Source organism: Rattus norvegicus, chromosome 5 (assembly GCF_021556685.1).
Source record: "Rattus norvegicus strain SHRSP/BbbUtx chromosome 5, alternate assembly SHRSP_T2T, whole genome shotgun sequence".
NCBI classification, from domain to species: Eukaryota; Metazoa; Chordata; class Mammalia; order Rodentia; family Muridae; genus Rattus; species Rattus norvegicus.
The window spans coordinates 7289203-7309474 of NC_141538.1; the positions used below are offsets into that span (position 1 = coordinate 7289203).

Genomic DNA, 20272 nt, shown 5'->3' on the forward strand with positions numbered 1-20272 from the left:
CTCTATGCTCATGAAGTGCTAACTCATGATCTTTGTTCTGCAGATAGTATCCTGGCTGATACCATTTGGCCATATGAAGACCCAATAGGTCTTGATCAATTACCTGGTCCTGGGACTGTGTCATAACCTTGACATTTATCATCTCGTCTAACCATGCCCCACGACCCCCCCACAATAACTGCATCTTTAGGAAATGGAGAATTAGAAGATCACAAAACAAGTGTGTAATAGATGTAGACTGAGGCCCAAGAAATATAACATCAGACCTAGGTGTTTCACATCTTTGAAATTTTGAAAATTGGGCTGGTGATTTTTCTTGAAGTTGTATCCCTCTTTAGGTTCACAAAGGCTGGCCTGTCCAGGAGCAATAGTATTGCAGTGTAAAACAGATCTCACCTCAGATCATTCTGAGCCAAATGTGAGTGACTAAAGCCCAACAATATGTGTTCAGATTGCCTCACATGGCGTGTTCTGTTATGATGGAAGCAGTTACCTGAACTAATAATTACAAGGGCATTAGTCACACAGCATTTACCAGATACACCAGTAGGAAGTACAGGTAAGATGGAGGCAGCCAAGCTGCTCGAGGCCTCAGATGCTGTCTGATGGCATTCTTCTCAGATGCTGTCTGATGGCGTTCTTCTCAGATGCTGTCTGATGGCATTCTTCTCAGATGCTGTCTGATGGCATTCTTCTCAGATGCTGTCTGATGGCATTCTTCTCAGATGCTGTCTGATGGCATTCTTCTCAGATGCTGTCTGATGACATTCCTGGCTTTTGGTCGAAGCTAATGGCCTGCTTAGAGTGCTTGTCAAACTACTTAACAGTTATAAAGATGTTATGTCAGACACAGAAGTAAGCAAGGAATGACTAATAAAGAGACTAATGATACCTGAGATGATTTGATACTGGATCTACAGTTTTCCTAGAGTCTACAATCATGAAGTTCTAATTATCACCCACTCAGCCTGGTGGAATCTTCAACATGGATATGGCTTCATTTTTTTGTTCCTAGGAACTTAGCTTTTGTTATTTACTCATATATTACATCTTGTGACTATTTTTTAAACAGATAATATTCTTTGGCTAGCCACAAATCTTGCAAGCCAATGTAATCAGATGTAGACTGGAAGTTGTGAGCTAGAAGCAGAAGCAACTCTAAGATGTGTGTCTGATGATCTAATGCCCTTGTGAGGGTAGCAAAAGGCTTCCCAGGCTTCTTTCAAATATACCAAACAAGTCATCTTTCTGATTCTTTTTATTAGTAATATGAACCAGATTGCTAAAAATATCCAAGTCTAACTCTCTCCTGAAATGTAAACTCCTTTCCTTTGGTTTTGAACCAAACTTAACATTTTGTAGAGAAATTGCTCAGGAAATAGAGTAAAACAGCTTGACATTTCACTTTTCTAATTTCAGATTTATGCTCAGTCAAAAGTTGGTGGGATAAAAGGGAACAGGCCATATTATGTTACTTATTTTTAGAGATTACTGTGATTTTTATTCAGTTTGAAATCTTGATAAAAATAAAAACAGTGAGAATGAAGCTTTACAAATACTGCAAACTTATTACATCATTGATATGGCTTGTACACTGGTTGGATATAGAAAGAAAGCATTAGATAAGGCAGTAATAGCACATGCAGACCAAGCACACTACTCTGGCATAGTCTTTAGTAAAAACCTACCCTGGTTAGCTGCTTTTGTTGACATGCCTACATGCAGATCTCATTGCTTAGAAGGATACCCTCTAAACAACTTCATTCATTTAAAAATAAAATTCCTCTCACCTCACTGGCCAATAATACCCAGAAACCCCCTCATGTCACTTGCACCCATTGTGCTTAGAGTCTTCCCATACATCTGGGTGAACATCTGTTTTATCTGAACAAGGTCAATCTCGATTTGAGTGACAACAGTAGTGACCAGGGAGGAGCCAGTCCCTTTCAGAGAATAATAGAGGTCTGCAGAGAAGGTAGGGTGGTTGAGGATATACTATAAGATGGCCCTCAAACCACTTTGAACATATCCAGAAAACTCTGCTCACACTGCTTAACAACCTTGATTAGCTATCCTGGCATAAGCCTCCATGGTGGCTTTCAGTTGAAGGAAGCTTCTTGTGTGAGAACCATGTTAAAGTGGGATTCAGCCATTCCTAATCTCTCTTCACAAGCCTGATAGATACGCTGTTTTCCTGAACTGTCTGGCAGTTTGTACTCTGTTTCTTAATAGGACCAAGGAGACATCCAACATGTTCTGAGGTTTCTGACCTAACGTCCTTCTCAAAGTCCAAACTCTAAGTGATCATTTCTAATGATGTCTCAAATGTCTCGATTTCTTGAGCATAAAATCTTTGAGTACATGTTCCTGAGTCTCTGCTCCCTGTAAACTCCAGTCAGCATAGTATGTAAAAGGCATAAACAAGGCAAGAGTTGATTCTTCCTTATTTTCACTCAACTCTGACTTGAGATCTTTAAATCCTACTGTACATGGTCTCAACAGCTGCCTTCATTTGTTGCCTGTAGTCATTGGAATGGCTAGACCATCCACAATTTCTCATCTGTTCTAATCCCCTTCGTTGCTTCTCAGAGAGTTTCTACAGCTCTCATTACATCAAAGTTGGAAATTGGTTGGAGTGTCCCTTGAGTACAAGCTGACTAGAGTAGGTCCTCCAAGGTACTGAGAAGGCATCTGTCCTCCATGAAAGCCACCTGGTACTGGGCCCTAGGCTGATTCCTGACCATAAAACTGTGCAAGCGGCTATAGATGGCTAGAAAAGCCTGCTTCACCAAGTGGGGCCTCAAAGCTTTAGCCTTCAAGAAATGGTAGTATGTCCCCTGACTATGGGGCTCCAGGATAGCCCCCAGGGTCTGGGTAACCTCTATGTGTACAGTGGCCTCCAACTCCTTGGTAGCTACCACATCCTGCTGATAGGTAAGCACCTCCTTCCATGGGTATAAAGCCACTGGATGTAGATACTGAGGGAAACATGATTCCTGACCTCCAAGAATATATACAGAGAAAGAGGGATAACCATATCAGGATCCTGGTGAACATGGATGGACTGACACTGGCCCCAAAGAAATGGCCAGTAAAGTGGTGTGAATCCTGGGGATTCTGACATAGTAAACATACCTTGGACATGGTAGAACTGGTTGGACATGATGTCATAAAGAATTTGATCAAGACAGAGCCTTATACAAGCCTTGTAATCTCAGCACTCAGGAGGCAGAAGGAGGATCATGGAGTTCAAGGACAGCCTGCACTCTGTTGTTGAGAGCCAATCTCAGAAGAAAAAAAAGAAGTTGATCAGGGAGCAACATTTTCAGGGAAGCAGTAATGTACTTGATGGTTCCTAACCTAAGGAGAAGGGACACACCCAAAAGCAGTGAGCTTACCAGTGTAGCTGTGAAACAGCTCTGGGTCTTAGATTCACAGGGCTGTTGGCGCTCTGTTAATGCTTCAGAGTGGCTCTCACTGCCAATAGCAACTGGAAACAAGGGTTTCCCCTAAACACACCTTCCTCCTGCTCTCATCCTACCACCAGGAAGTGTACCATAGAAAGTTCCCAAGTGTTTGGCAAATAGTGGTACTACTTCCAAAGCTTCTGCGAATCAATGTTGTTGTTGGTATACAGAAAAGAATGTTTTGATTTGAAATAAAAAAAAATAGACTAGAAAGACTGGATACAGACTTACTATAATATTCAGGCTTGAGCTTCATTCTCACTTGCAAAGTGAATAGTTACAGTGTACATACAAGAATGCACTTCCAGGGAGCTGGCAAGATGGCTTTTCAGTTCAAGGTGCTTGCTACCAAAACCTGATGGTCTGAGTTCAGTTCCCAGAGCCCACATGGTAGAAGGAGAGAACCAATTCTCACAGTTGTTCTCTGACCACCACATATGTGCCCACATGCAAAAAATGTTTAAAAAAATAAAAAGAGCATAATAAACCCTTCTTGATTCTGTATCCTCTTCAGCGTATGTAATCCAATACTGTGTTTTGCTCTGCCACAGTGTTAACCACAGCTTAGTGATGATGAGAGGGGCTTAGTTGCATATAGTGGCACCATGCAGTACACAGACAGAAACCATCTCCGAGCTCTGAAGAAGCTAGTAACATGAGCAAAGCAGTGTCTCGGGAGACTGAGTGCAGTTGGTTGCACACTGGACAGAAGGAAGCATGAGGTGTTGTGGGACAGGGGAGATGTCATCCAGACATGAATCGGTCTAGGCAAAAAGAACTAAGCCCTGAAATTCCAAAGGGGAAAAGTCAGCACCAGTTGTAATAATTTAAAGTATTAAGGGTGTAAGTTGAGAAATCAGGATCACGTGGCACTCTAGGTGGTGGCAGAACGGTAGGACACAAACTAATACGTCTTATGATGCATAGACATTCATAGTGGAACATGACTGGGGGACCAGGAGACTCCTATAACAATGGAACTATGAGGCCGGAACATTGGAGAGATCCCTAAAGAAATGAAACATCAAAATCAAGAATTCAGGTTGACATAATAAACATGTTTGGAAAGTATGTGGAGGTGTCTGCAGAAGCATGTGAGGCATAATGAAACAGGAAATTGTGTACTGAGGCAAGATCGGACATACTTTGTGCTTGTGAATGTCACTTATTAACATAATCCCACCTAAAAATTAATCCAATTGGCATTTCCTTTCTCTGTAAGGCATAATCAGTATAGTGACCCTCTAAGTTTAAACCTTTCCTCTGCCTGATCTTTTGACTGAAAGAATAAAATTAACACTGACTTCGTGCAAAAGGCCTATCTTCAGAGAGTAAGGACATGCTTAACTGTAATTGTCTTATAGTTAAATGCAGAAGAAAATGTTGACTAGATAATGCAGACCCCCTAAGCCTACAGCCCAGTGTTGAACTTCTGAAGAACATCCTGACTGACATGTGGTAACTGTGTAGTTAGGGGTATGAACAATGAGGTCAGAGTTCTGCACTTGGGTTCAGCTTGCAAACCCAGGAAAGCCAAGCATCTATCTGGCTTCCATATCACCATCTCTTCTCTTACCCATGAGGGCTTGCTTTTTTTGGCCTTCCTCACTGGCTGAAGACAGAGAACCATATAGGCTTTGAGAGCCACTAACAGATATTTTCCCACAGCTCCCTGATACTAGCAGGTCCCAGCTCGAACAGCCTCACCTCTTCAAGGAAACAGACAAGTTCTAGGAGAGGTCAGAGGTCTTCAGGCATCCTAATTGTTTCTGTCAGGAATATATTAATTGTTAAGATATTCTCTAGTCCAACAATAGTCTTTTAGAAAGTTCACAAAACATAAACAAGTAAATCAAAATATTACTATTTTTATCAGACTGTCCAGATATTAGTTATCCTGCAAGTCATGTCTTATATATTTAGTCTATATGAGAATTTTGAATTAGCCAAAGATACGGAAGTTTATTTCTAATCCACTGAGTTTAAAAGGGACTTCTTAAATATATTAATTTGGCTTAACCATCCCACAATGTGGATGGATAAGAAAACACTTTACCTGTAAAGTATACTCTGTTTTCATTTGGAAATTATAGTTGAATAAAGTTCTGGGTGGGGGCATATTTCTTGTGAAGACTAAGTGAAACTTTGTGCTGAGAACTGCTATACCTGCAAGCCATATTCTGAAGCATTATAAAGACCTGTTGAAATTTTAAATAAGCTGTACAGAGCAGGATTTTCTCTGGACATTTTTCAGTATTTCTTTTTCTCCCATCCATTGTTTTTATATAAAATTCTCTTTATGTAAATTCTGGGTAGCTTTTAGAAGTCTGAGTTAAGAAATATTGTGATAATCTACCATCAAACCAGATAGAGATTCTGAAAGGTTCCTCCTAGTAAGTCACTAAAGTGTACCTGGATCCTTCTCAATATGGACTGACTCTGGGCTGCCAACAGAATAACATACTTACGTCTATAGTAAGTAGGAAAGAAAGTAATAATCATGCTTCTTCAGGGGCCTACTTCATGTTTATTAATATAATATATACTATAGGGTTTTGGAGGGTGGGATCTTACATGAATTCTAACACAAATGGCAGGACATTTGGGGCCCTTCAAATACTTGGTTGTGGTTGATTTATATTCTTTGAGTGACTGTTCTTTAGACATTTAGAATATTCAGCATGAGGCTAAGACTTAATGAGGTTCTGACAATTCATAGATCATCAGTTCAGCATTACAGATTTTAGCGATATCTTTTAAGCTCCTTGTTGAGGTTGCTACATAAAAGGTGATCAGCTTAGTGGTAGAGTTTCCTCATCCCTGGGTCCTTTAATGGTCAATGACACTGATTTCCTTGGGTATTTAGTACATGTGACTCTTGAGTGACATGAAATGAGCAGATTAGGGAGCTATTCTGACCTCAGACCCCGGAACTGTGCCATTCACTGCATTCACAGGCCTCGGGAACGAGTTCTAAGGTTCACCTGCAGGCAAATTGTATGAGAGTGTCTGAATCTCCCTGAAGTACTAGCCTCGTCCCGAGTCTGGGGACAAGAATGCCAGAGTGACTCCACCTTACTACATAGTTTGTGGCCATGTAAGAATAGCTTGGGGAAGTTGGGAGAATTCTATGATATTAAGTATATGTGACTGTCCTTACAGTGAACAGCAGTCACCAGTACTTACTGAAGTATGAAGCAGTTATTGAGTGTGTGCATGCCATAAGAAGGTCTCTCTTCCAGAGACTTGCATTCTAAGTCAAGAGATTGAGAAGAAAAGCTAACAGATTGTCTGTGAGGGTGAGGGCTGAGCTGGAACAAAAGGCAGTCTATCTAAGAGCCCCGCACATGATCCCTGGCCATCAAGAGGAACTTGAAGGACTTCCAGAGACATTCTTGAGTAGGAACTTGAGGAAACAAGCTCTTCCAGACATGGAGAGGGGCAGATGAGTTTGCCAAGCAAAGAGCCTATATTTGGCAGACTCTGGAAGATAGAGAGATTATTTTTCCTGAAAAATAAAAATGCTATTTGTTGTTATTCACCTCTGTGTGGGGTTCCTGATTAGGAATACACACTCCACAGGCTGCAGTCTGGTGGTTGGCTCAAATTCTGGGCTGGAAGTAATGTGAAGCTAAGCCTGGTGCATAGATTACCCTTTGCAGACTTCACCGTGCTTTGTCTGCAGATTGAGAGAAGAGTCATAGCTATGCATTGGGGTATTGCAAAGGTTAGAAGAGAAGATGTGCTTAAGCAGAAAGTAAGCACTAAATGTTTGCACTGTGTTAAACTTTGTAATAATTGCAGCCAACATTTCCCAAATGCCTCTTTGTGTAAAGAAAGAACAGAATATGTGCCTTGGTAAGACCCCCCAGAAGAAAAAGACACAGTATCTGGTCTCTGGAAAATGTGCAGTCGGGTGAGAGATGGGCATGTAAACAATGACAGTGTAGCATTAAACAGAGTGACGTGGATGTCCAACATGTATAGGAGCATCGCCAAAGAGATCCCTTCTGTGGAGAGAGGACATTCTTGGGAGAAAGGAAGTTAAGGCAGATTTTTTTCTTGGTATTCATTTTTGTTTCTTCTTGTGGGAATCAGGGAAGGTCCATACAGACCTGCTCTTGGCCATCTTTCAATTCCTGTGGCCAACTTGATCTTGGTTCCTCTCCATCCACCTGGATATGTTCACATGGCTCCTTTGGCTATGAGACTGCAACGAGAACAGAGAAAGTGTGCTCTCCATTTGCCTGCTAGCCAGAGACAGGAGTAATGCATGCAGGAGCCAATGGCAAAAGCTGGGGAACTTGATCCTCAGAGTGGTCCTGAGGCCTTGGGCTTAGGGACTCATTCTTGGTATTCCCCTGCTAGCTTAATCACGCTGTTTCTGCTAATATGTTGTGGGCTTCAGTGGCTCCATCACCCTCTTATCCAAGCTGAGGATCAGAATCTCCCAGTTTCTAGTCCCTATGTTGCAAGGAGTACTAGTCTTTCCCTTGAGCTTCAGTGAAAGTCCCCAAGATATCCAGCTGTGGGGTCCCAACTATCTTGGCCTTTTCTGAAATGCCTCACATTCTGGCACTGTTCCACAGTCTCACCTCTAATAAAGTCCCTGCCCCTTCTTATCACTCTGATCCTGGAGAATGGATAGTCAACTCTAGGTTATTTATGGATGCTGAAATTAGGGAAGATGTTAACTTGTGCTTTGTCATCAAGAGATTGAGAAAGGTAAAAGGGTGATTTATCTTCAGCATGACAACCTCCAAAGAGTTTAGGGGACTTTTTAAATTCTTTCTGTAATATGTAGAAGTGAGGAAGGGAAGACCCGGGTGCTAGAACAACTTCAGATGCTTGCACTGTGACCTTTGAGCAGAAGTTGACATGTGTGAGCTACTGGGAGTGTGCTTTCTCTGTGGGAGCTCTTATGCCAGTCCTTGACATAGCAAGATATTTTGTGTTAGATTTGCTCCAATGATGGCCATGTCTTGGAATATGGTGATGCCTCCAAGACTTTATACAAGGCTTCTATGGTGTTTTGGGTAAGATGTATATTCAGTTATGAGGCTAATGGAATTTTATGAGCACTCATGGGTCTCTCAAAAGGAAAACTGATGATATTCTCACCCCAATCCTGTTAGGGGTAAATTATTTTCTCCTAGTCTACTGCATGCAAGTATGAACTAAAGCCCCAGCCTGCTGTCTAACGTGGCCACACTTCTGTTTGGAAGTCACTGAAGGCTGCTCCAGGGTGTGTAAAAATTGTGGAGACAGATTTTTTTTTGTGATTCAGGTTTCTTTTTTAAAACTTGAGCCAGCCTGATTTGCCATTGCTAGCCATCTGCTATGGGTGTTTAAACAGCTTTGAATGAAACGCACCCGTGTCTTTGTCACAGCTCTTGCCTGGCTCAGCAGGACTCAATTGGGCTTCGCCTACTTACACATCTGCATGCCTGTATTCCTCCTCATTATTATTAGTCAACCTGCTCAGAAGAAATAAGTAAACTTTAAATTGTGAAGAAATTCTCTTTATACTATTTAAAAAACACAAAGTATCCATCTTAACATTATTAAAATAGCTTTTTTCCAAATTAGGCTTTGTAACCAATAACCAAAATTAGTTCATTAGAATTGGAGAAGTTTGCAATTCACAAAATGACAGTGGAAATATTCACTCAATAATCAGGAGGTACAGGTCAGTGGTGCGTGAGCCCTTTATTGTTGTGCTACACCAGTTCATAGAAGTCCAAGAAGACCCCATCCTGTTTCCATGAGTAAACACTGCTGAGTTTTCATGGGCTTCATATGAGCACTAATTATGCCAAACTAAAATGGTATACATTTCTGTGTTACAAGTGGGAGAAGTATGGGGCAGGGTAGAATTCTGTGGCTTTCAGAATGCTTTAAGTGCCAAAGTTTAAGTGAGCAATGTGTCCTTGGAGTTCAGGGTGGGGGAATACAATGGAGAAGATCTCCTGGGAAAAAAAGGTAAAAGTCAGATTTTGAGCCCGAGGAATATTTGGGGGCACACATGGAGGAGACCTTACTCTGAATAGAAAAGACACACAGCAGGTGTTTGGTATAAGACAGTCCAGAGGGGTTCCAGGAAGCTACCTTGACACATTCCCACTTCTGAGGTACCACAGGAAGCTGTGAGGACCATACTTTCAGGGAGACACCTTAGTTGCTGCTAGAACTCGATTAAACCACCAAAGTATTTTTTTAATCTTGCAAAAGTGAATAAATAAAATCAGACCAAATGGTTTATTCCATTTTCTCCGACAGGAATGTTCAGCAGAAAGAAATTCTTCTTTTCTTTTAGGGCAAGTCTGTTATTAAGGGGTCCGAACCATGACATGTTACTGGAACCTGTCAGTTCCCACTCTACATATGGTATGGATGAATCAATGTTTGCTCAGAGCCCATGTAAACTCTTACATGAAGCTTTTTGTTCCATCCACAAAAGTTTGTCACTTTTAAACATTCTATCTCTATACAATTAAAACATTAATTTACATTTTTCCCCCTGAAATATTCGAACAGAACATCCTTCCCATCACCTAAGACTGGTCTTCAGATTATTTAATTTGAGCTGGGGCAATGTCTCAGTAGATAAATAGACTTAACATGCAGTCCTGGAGGATCTGAATTCAGATCCCCAGCACCTACCTGTGACCCCCCCACCTGTAACCACAGTGTTTCTAGGGAGAGACTGGGGCCTGAGACAGACAGATGTCTGGGGCTTGCTAACTGGCCAATGTAGATGAAACAGTAAACAGCAAGTTCAGTAAGATACTCTGTCTTTTAAAGTGATGTAGAGAGGGAGAGTAATGAAGTAGAGACCTGACCTCTGGTCTCCATGTACCTGCACATGCACACACACATACTTGGACATACAGCACATCCAAGAGCACACACAAATAATAAAAGCTCCAATTTCCTAACCCTTACTTACTTGGTGGTCTCCAGTGATCGTCCCCAGGTTTACCTACCCTGAGACATTATCCAAATGAGGAGCCTCCTTTTGGCTTCACCTTATACGAAGTGTCCTTGGCTGTTCATGTGCTCCTCTTACTTTTCCTCAGCTCCTCCCAATCTGCCTCTCCTGCCCACATTTATAGCCTGCTTTCCGTCCACTTTTCTCTAGATGGCCAGTTCTACTGTGACTTTATCCCAAAGTCATGGACTGACTGGGCTTATACAATAGGGATATGGAGTGCTGGCTTACACGTGTTCTGTTGTTCAAGAGATGGGCATGAATGCTGGTGCACAGGAAATTCTGCAGGAGGCAGCAGGAGGCTCAGAGACCCAAGGAGGTAGAGTATGATTGGTCTCACAGGAAGCCCATGAAAACTCAGCAGTGTTGACTCGTGGAAACATTAGAGTAACAGGATGCGGTCTTGGGCTTTTATGAACTGGTGTAACACACAATAGTATTTGGACTGGACTTTCGATTCATGAATTCAGCATTGTTCTCTAGGTAAGTCCTACCAACTCTTTTAATACTTAGACATCCCCCAACAGCTCGGCCAGTGGGAGAAATTCTCTAGGTGTTGTTTTCATACATGTAGAATAAAATCAATGATTTTTAGTTGTTTCTAAAAATTTCCTGGCTTAAAAAAATCCTATCAGCTAAACTAACTACATACTTGTATTGCAAGCTATATTGAAGTGTTGTATTTCTTTTGTTTTTACAAAGTTGGGATTTAATGTGCAACTCTTAGGTGGGATTAATTTCTAGGATAAAATCTACCTTGTTTCTGACTTGTGAGTGATTGTTTAAATTCAAGGATTTTTTTGTTGTTGTTGTTGTTGTGGTGGTGGTGGTGGTTGTGATGGTTGTTTGGTCTTTTAGTTTGTATATATATATATATATATATATATATATATAAAACCAAAACAGTAGACTAGAAGTAACTTAATAGTCAGAGGGAAATTTCATCACACCATGTGGAATTTCATCCTGCTTCAAAAGTCTCTACTTTTTGCCTTAAACAAACGTACTTGCTTAGAGATTCGTTAACTGTCACTATTTGAGAAGACTTATTACAGAAGACCATATACACACACAGCATATAATAAACTGTCAGTGTAAGAAAAACTGTAACAAAAACAAATTTGTTAACTGAAGCAAAAATTGCATAATTGCATATGCATGACGTTATAATTAAATTATTAACTAATTGTTAAATTGCATGTGCATACTGATGCAAGGAGGTGACCTCTTCAAAAATCATTTTGGTTATTTCCAAAAGGAATAGCCCAGGACTTCTGAAAGATTTTATCTCTTAGTTTAGGTTCATTAGACTCTTGATAATAGTTAGATGGCTATTTTCTTTAATATTCCAGGGAACAAATGCAATGTCTAACTCATAGTAACTTAACTAGGCCCGTTCACATGGTCATATGTTCCCAAATATAACTGGATTTCCTCCACTGAAAGCACATGTATGAGCACATAGTACTGTGGGCTCAGAGCATCTCCCTGCCTACCTGGCCCTATCTTTTGCATGTACATTTGTAATAACAGCTGGCATTTGAGTCTTCAAAAGCCCATAGTGATTATTTTTCCATTTTATTCTATTTTGAAGCTTCTTTGGGAAGTGGTAATATTTTATGTTTGATTCAGTGTAGAAACTGTCAATATTTGGGAAGGCTTATTACAGAAGGCCATATATACACACATAGCATATAATAAACTGTCAGTGTAAGAAAAACTATAACAAGTGAAATCTTAAAATCAGGCTACTTATCCCTACTTCAAAAATGATGGAACAAACCAATGAACATGTATCTGATGGATGGGCCACGGTGAAGTTACAGCCAGAGCTGAAGTGGCCCCAGAGAGGTTAGGGACAGGAGAGCGTCACTGAAGAAGTTAAACTGTGCTGTAAAGGGAGAGAGAGGGGCTCTGGAAACACACAGGCTTAAAGGAAACAGAAACTGGAGTTTGGTTCATCTGCAGCTGTGAAAATGCAGTGTTCCCTATAAATGCCTGCTGGCGTGGTACACTATAAGTAGGTTGGGCGCTTGCCGTATGAGTGGAAGGGGTGGGACTTTTAAATGTCCTTTATTTTCTGAAGATGAGTAATATTCGTGTCCTCCCTGTTCCTGACTCTGGCTGACCGTGTGCTCTTCCCAAAGGCAGCAAATGTTGGTAATCTTGTACGTTTTCCTTGGTATTTGCACCTACATACAGATTTATCTCCTTTTATACAAATACCAGCATACTGCACTTCCACAGTTACTTTCTAGAGCTTTCTTGGGAGAGTGTTATCTTAAGCTAGGACAGAAGTATGGAAATCCCTCAGCCCATCTGGACTCCATAAGGAGTCTGTGTAAAAAAACAGGTACCCAGTACACTGTATACTTGTGTGAACATTTTAAATAAATTCAAAAGGAAAAGGATCAGTTTAAAAAAAAAGAGCTGGAAGATAGCTCAGTGGTACTATGCTTGCCCACCTAGCACTTGAAAGATCCTAGATCAAATTCTCACTACTGGGACATAAAGAAACAAATAGATCTTTAGCTTAAAGAAAAAAAAAAAAAACCTGCTGAGTAACGGCATGTTTTACATTCCACACTAACTGGCCCTTTGAAAAGCAATGTGGAAAATATAGCATGGATTTGTGCTGTTCCCTGATGATTCGGGGCTAAGTCCTGCCAAGAAATCAAACACATTGACTAATTCTCTATGGAAATTTACAAGCTTACTAAGTAGATTAGAAAGAAACCATGAACACTTTCACATCAGTTGCAGTCAGGTGTTCCTGTGAAATTTTGGTATGAAATGTATGTGGCTCTTTGGGGTTTTTTAAAAGCTTTTTATATTTCAAAACTCAGATAAAGAATGGTAGCGCAGGGTAAACAAACACTGCCTATACTCTTCCTTTGTTGCCGTTTAACGGTATCTATTGCAATTCATCTAACATTAATAGATAAATGACTTCACAAGTCTATAAACAATTAAAACTGACTCACCGGGGTCTGGGAGTATAGTTTGGTTGTACACTCCATGGCCATCCCCAGAACTAGAACCGAAAGGAAAGCATTCAGCATGCTAATTTGTTCAGCGATGGGAGTGGGGAGAGCCTTACAAACTAGCCTGTTACTGGTATTACTGCTCATCATGGGGATCCCACTGCCAAGCAGCCTATCCAGGTTGCTGTGTCCTCTCAGTATCGTTCCTTGTGGGAAAGTTGCAGTCAGAGAGCCAGCATACTGCTTGGACCGTGAAGAAGCTTTTTCTAACTGGTGTGTCAGCAGATGGCTGAAAGGAGGGGAACTTGTAATAGCATGCGCAGTTGTCACTGTGCTTCGGTATCGGGTACAGAAGTCTGACTAAATAAGGCAATGCCCCAGCAAGCCTTATCAGCATTTGACGGGAATCTGGGCGAGCAGCTGATACACTGGGCCTGTCCACTGTCTTCGCTCTCTATTCATATCTTAACAGATGTGTGTTTGTCACATCAAAACTTAATGGCCCCAGCACTGAGAGTTGTTGCATCTGTATTTTATATAAAGTTGAATAAGAACGTCATCTAAGTCTTGGGGAAAGAGTTCAGTTTAGTGTTTCAAAAATGGGTTATACGTGTAAGCACACTTATTTTTAGTGCTGGCTCAGGTTTATTTAGGAGTTCATTCACCAGCCTTGGTTCCTGAAGTCCTCCCTAATGCCACCTTTCCCTACTGCCGACTGTGCTCCCCTTTTGACTTGAGGTTAAGAGATGGGACAGCTCTAAAAGTAGAGGTTCAAGGGAAGAAAATTTACAATCACTACCACCCATTGGAGTCACTGGAGGCCAGGGACAAAGAGGACAAAAACACAAATGGTAAATCCCAGCCAGTCCTTAGCTTACTGTTTTCATTTTCTCCATCTCTTTGCTGCCCGTCTGTGTTTATAAAAAGGAAGTAGAGCAGTTTGTGTAAAATAAAATCTAAGGTCTCAGTTCTGTTGCCATTTTCATGGCAACATCATTGGAGCTACAACCTGAGCTTCCAGCTAGGGCTTGGGAGGATAGAACTGACAGTAAAAATGGATTTGTGGGACAAAGCTCTGAGGCACCCTTGGAACTTATGTCCATCTTCCGTTATCTGCACACATATGTTTTTGCCCTCTCAGGCTTTCTCTCTCTGTTTCTCTTCTTTCTGTTTCTTTTTTCTCTTTCTTTCTTTCTTTTTTTTTTCTTTTGAAACATGTTTCTCTGGGCAGCCTTGGCTGTCAAGGACCTCACTCTGTAGACCAGGCTTGTCTCAAACTCATAGAGAACCGCCTGCCCCTGCCTCCTGAGTGCTTGAATTAAAGGTATGTGCCACCACTTTTGTTTTTCTTAACCTTTCCTATGGAAGGGTAAAGTTTCACAGTCCTTGGCTTCTGACCTCTAAATGCGGCCATTAGTTTAGAGCTGTCCTTTCCACTCTGTAAGCCCTTCATGAAGAAAAGTATGCCTGTTATTCTTCCTTGATATGTGTATGCTGAAGACAATAGTGGTATTCTCTGCATCGTTTAATTTGTAAAAAATATTCAGCACCATGCTATCCAGCCCATTTTGATTGTAATATTAAAAAATATGTTGGTAACTTTTTCTATGTTCATGCATATATACATACATACTGGTATATTCTCTATAATGTTTTCAGATTTATCCATCTTACCATATGTACTCGAGGCCCATCGATCTTGACTGTCAAATACTTAAAACCAACACAAACCATGTTCACTGAAGTTTTCTGTCAATGACCCATAAGTTCCCTAATATTTCTCTAGCCCAAACAGCACTGTAGTGAGCATTGCATCTGTTGTCTAAAGATGAAGGTACTGTTCACTAAAACGTCTTCTCTAAAATGTTTATATCAAATATATACATTTCAAATTTCTTAATTGAAAATGTTTTCCCACAGTGAACTCCCAGCAGTCACAATGTTCTTACAATTTCTGTCCCCAGGATACAAAGAAATATTTAAACATTCTGAGAGTATAAAAGATATTCTGAGGTTAAGAAGATGGTGCCTGGGTGTTCTGGTTTAAATAAAATATTCACACATCTTCCCTAATCATATTTTGGGAAAACTTGGTGGAAGATTCTAGGCTGGTAGATAGACAAGTAAGGAGAACCAATCTGATTCATACTCTGTGTTTCAATGTAGTGGGACTTGGAGGAATGTATGCTTCGAAATATAAATCTTGATCCCACCTTGGGCAAGTTAGTTAAACCTCTCTTGGCCTCGATGTCTTAGTCAATAACATTAATGTATTTATAAGAGCCCTCATTATAGAAGTGTAAGGATTGGGTGGTTTTATGAGATGGATCTAGAGTGGCATCTGTCATGCTATGAGCCTTCAAAGGTGGCAACTGTGGAGTACTGGGTGAGTCCCCTAACCTCAGTGATTGGTTGCTCACAAGCCTCAGTCTGAAGTCTTGTGCTGTTTTGGTGTTGTGTCTCTATATTCCTGACTGACTGGTCCAGTGTTAGCAGAGGCTGAAAGGAGGAGACTAGCAGTGGGTGGTGGGGCGTGGGAGGGGGAAATCCAAGATTATCCGATGACCTAAGAGCTCAGAGTATGGACATGAGGAGATAAATGTGGAATGAGCTGGGACAGAGACTGGGTAGTTCCCACCACTACACAGGCAGATGTGAACACTCTGAACATGATGCTTTGATTCCCAGCAGTGACAAAGCAGAACATTCTTAGCAAGCTTCAGTTAGAAAGTTCTTGGTGGACACTTCTAGAGAAGTAAGCTTAACTTCAGTATGTTGGATGCTGAAAAAAAGTCTGGTAAACACATTGGCCAACTAAGATAGCCATTGGCTATCTTAACCAAATTGGCTGACTGGGAGATCAGTAGGCTTTTTCTCTTACTATATTAAAGCAAGCCTTACATGCCAACGTAGCCACTGGAGACATTCTCATCTAGGAAGGGTTTGGCAAACAGAATTTTAAAATGCTAGTGAATTTCCATACATGACTCTTAGAATTGATAGAAATCCTTTTTGAGTTATAAGCATGATGAAAGCTCATTCCATTGGAATTGTAAGACCTAAATTAAAAAAGTTTAAAATGTTTAAGACTTAAATACTAAAGCTGCTATAAGCAGGTGGGATTTTCCCCCATAGCATTCTGATTCTCTCTAGCTGAGAGGATAATGCAGTGAGAAAACTGTGGGCTTTGTGTTAAGCCTGTGAATTCAGTCCTGATTCTTTTGTACGCCACTGCTTACTAGAGCATGTCCCCACACACAGGAAATGGGGTAATGGCTAAACTGTGTCATTGTGAATGCTCACCACAATAATTTTGTTTCTAAAGTTTTTAGCAGAGATTTTTCAGTATTTATGTATAGAATTCTTATGTCCCTATACTGTTAGAGTATGTGTGGCTTCATGCATGGCATATTATTATATAAATATTAAAATTATAATCTTCATGTTTTGTGGTCCTCAGATAGGGTTTCATTGTTAAGTTGAACTCTAAATTTTTCTCCTAGTTTGGTGCCCCTCTCCTTCTTGGACACACGTAGACCATGTGGAACTCTCCCCCTTGGTTTCCCAGCATCCATTTTTTTTTCTAGACTGAGCCTTCCCTTCCTCCCAACTGTATTTGTTCTCTCACTGACAAGAAAGGTGAATACATTATTAATAAAATTGAAATATAAAAACAAACAAAAATAATAAAAAATGTAAAAGCCTTTGACTACTGAAGAGTGGCCTAGTTCTTGGTAGTCAGATAATCAGCTGCCCTCCGTATATAAGCTGGCAGTACCAATTACCCCCTACACACACACACTACAAGTTTTCATATCTGTGCCTGTGGAAGTAATCCCTTTTGCCCAGCCTATTGCATCTTCATATTTTGTTTTCCATATGTCTCTGTTGTAACGTTCCTACCATGCTCTCTATGGATGCTAAAACTGAGTAGAATGGAGCCGTACTGCCTGTACATCTGTAGAAACCATCTATATGTCATGTAGACACTAGTGATCTATGCAAGGGAGATGAAAACCGTAACTGTGCTAGGTCTCAGCTCCCTGGACTATGGACAGTCCCATAACAAAGTTGAACTAGATTGTCTCTGAACTCTTTCTTGATCTCCAGAATTTCTAGACTATGTTCATTAATAAATACTGGTTTAATCAGAAGGTTATGAGATAAAGACTTCAGCTACTATCAAAGATGCAGGTATCCAAATGCAAGAATTGAATTTTCTAACAATGTTCACACTCATAAACCTCTGTTCATACTCATAACCTCTGTTCATACTCATAGCCTCTGTTCATACTCATAATCTCTGTTCATACTCATAACCTCTGTTCATACTCATAAAGCTCTGTTATGCTTTTGCTCTGTAGTTATAGAATATATATAACTTCATTTTTATTTAGCATGTTATTTGGTTGTTTGTATGGAGGGGTATTGGTGGCTTTTTATTCAGATAATAGGGAAGTTTCAATTAGAATGTATATCTGCCTTTCTCTACCTAAAATGGCTCTTACATCATTTACCAAAGTAAAACAGCTCATTTCATAGCAAAGTAAAAGTAGGAATAAAGGGGAGGTGCCTAGCTTTTATTTATATAAGTTATTTACCCTAAAATGAGGAGATTTTCTGTACTTCTATAATGTTCTCTGTGTAGGTGCATGTGTGCGTGTGTGCTTGTGTGTGTGTGTGCCTGTGTATATGCATGTGTGTCTGTTCGTGTGTGCATGTGTGTGCATGTATATATTTGGAAATAGGGTCTGGAGGAGTGAAGGCTGGGCTTTAACCCCTTGGACAACCAGAGACCGCCTTGAGCTTCCTGCTTCCTTCCTAGTGCTGTGGCATGGTTTTCAAAGGCCTTCCTTGAGCTTCCAGGTGTATCTGCAGTTGCCAGGAGGAAGCAAGAGAAAGTAGACAAGGGACACAGGTATTTGTGAGCCAGAATGGTGTCTGCTTTTTTACTGAGTGCAGCTAACATGTTAAGTTCACAAAAAAATTAGAATTGTTCTAATTTTAGACACTTCATTCTTTAATTGCAAAATAACACATCACGGGTTGGAGAAAGGTCTTCCATCATAAAGAGAAGGTGTGAATGATGGAAAGAACCCTAATCTAACCCTCTCACACCTCCTGATCAGAAAGGAGTCTTTGGTGAACTCTGCTCTTACCATCTATTCTTTCCCTTTGGTTTATTCTCATACCTTAAGCCTAAAGTCAGATAAAACTTAACAAATTTCCAAAGAAACTGAACGTACATTGACCTGAACATGGTGAATATAGGCACAGAGAGAACAATAAACAGGTCTTTGTTGCTCAAGGAAAAGTATACGCTGTGACTATAGGTAAGGGATATCTTCTAGGTACCCAGCTACTGAGTCACAAATAGAATGGGGTTCTTCTCGAACAGTGATGTGTCCTGAAGAGAAGGATGTCTTGTAGGTTATGTAACTTGTAACGGGTAATCTTGTGTGTATGCACTGTATGTACAGGCACAGGCACATGCATTTCTGCTTCTTGTACTCATTTAATTATATTCCCACTGACAATACCAATCCCACACCTCTAAACTGTAAGTAAGCTACCCAGCATTGTACAACTTGCAAAGGGCAGGGCAGGACCCACATCCAGATGTTCCCCAACCTTACCTTTCTCCCTAGATTCGCTGTTATCCTTCATAAAGGTAAAAAGGTGGTGTTTGTCATGATATCTTACCTTACCTTTGCTTGCTCACCATTTTCTGGTTCCAACATCGATTAGCTGTAGCTAGGTAAATATTAGTGACTCAAAGATGCAACTGTTATTTTTCTTAAGTACATTCTTGAACTATGCAATCAGTAACTTGTTACTTACCTAGAAACTTCCTTTAAGGTTGCTTGATCAAGGGGTGCATCCTCCATATGTGATATGTGATATAGGGCTTATTCTCTGTCCAGATTTTTCTATGAGGTTGGCCTCAGCTTTACCCACCACATCTGTGATCCTTGTAAAAGTCTAAAGTCAGAATCTACTGCTGTTTGCTTTGCCAGATGAAGAATATGAAACTCAGGCAAGCTGAGTATTCATGCTGGCTACATGCTTATAAATGGTGAGAACTGAGACTCATATCAGACAGAAATATAGGAATGGATTAGCCAAACCGCAAGAAGCTCAGCTCTGAATGTAAAAAATAAGAGGTATTTTTAGTTTGACCTGTTTTTGAAGCACAGACAAGCTGTGGAATTTCCACCGTGCTAATCTAGCCCAAAGATTACCTTTACACTGTGATTGTAATAATATGCTGTGGCTTAAAGTAGCTAGGTCTTCAGTGCCAGGTTTAACAAGTGCAGAGACACCTGAGGCTGTACCCAGGGCAATAGGTGGAGATGGTAACAGTCAGAGCTTCCAGATGGTCTGAGCACTGCAGGGACCAGGATGGGATGCAAGTGTGGTCTCTGGGTGGCCTGGCAGGTACACGGCTTCATATGCCACCCCAAGAACCTGGAACAAGAGCTACAGACAGTTTAACCAGCATTATCTGCTGAATCTCAGAGGGAAAAAAACACACCAGGCTGGCAGCACCTTGCAAGAGTAAAAGAGAAATACTGTAGATATGTAGATACCGGAGTTCTATACCTGGACATGAAACCCTTTGAAGAGTTAAGTATAGCCAGTAGTCACTTGTTTCTTGAGGCTAGAGCTATCTCTTGGGACTTTTTGTTTAAACTAAAAATTGCTTGTTCCTGAAAGGTTATTATATGAAAGAATCAATTCACACAATAATAATACTGGCTATCCCAGTGTAAGGAAAAAACATACCAATGCACAGCCTGACCAACACAGGGATGTGGGTATTCAGATGA

The 20272-nt window shown here is 40.6% G+C and overlaps 1 protein-coding gene and 1 pseudogene across 10 annotated transcripts in view; one reads left to right on the forward strand and one right to left on the reverse strand.

The window, feature by feature from the left end:
* Nucleotides 1–20272, forward strand: part of Jph1 (junctophilin 1) — a 102117-nt gene that overhangs the window by 20251 nt on the left and 61594 nt on the right. The window lies entirely within an intron of this gene.
* On the reverse strand, nt 1707–2564 carry LOC148005608 (annexin A7 pseudogene; annotated as a pseudogene).